The sequence below is a fragment of the Rhinolophus ferrumequinum genome, chromosome 9 (genome assembly GCF_004115265.2).
Source record: "Rhinolophus ferrumequinum isolate MPI-CBG mRhiFer1 chromosome 9, mRhiFer1_v1.p, whole genome shotgun sequence".
Taxonomy (NCBI): Eukaryota; Metazoa; Chordata; class Mammalia; order Chiroptera; family Rhinolophidae; genus Rhinolophus; species Rhinolophus ferrumequinum.
Window position 1 is genome coordinate 51,844,230 of NC_046292.1, and position 263 is coordinate 51,844,492.

Genomic DNA, 263 nt, shown 5'->3' on the forward strand with positions numbered 1-263 from the left:
TCTAGTAGAAGGTCAAGATATGGATGGTCCAGGTGACATGTAATAAAGGACTTGAGCCGACACAGAGAATTATGCTTGCATATAATTGGTATTGAATAGTTGTTTGTTGAATGAATAAATGAATGAACAATAAAATATAGCTCAATGTTGGTAGCTGCCACACAGGTATATACAGCGCTAGGGACAAAGTACAAATGTTAGCAATTTCTTGAGAGGAGGGACTTGAGAGTGCTGACATGACCAAAGTACACTTTAGAAAAATT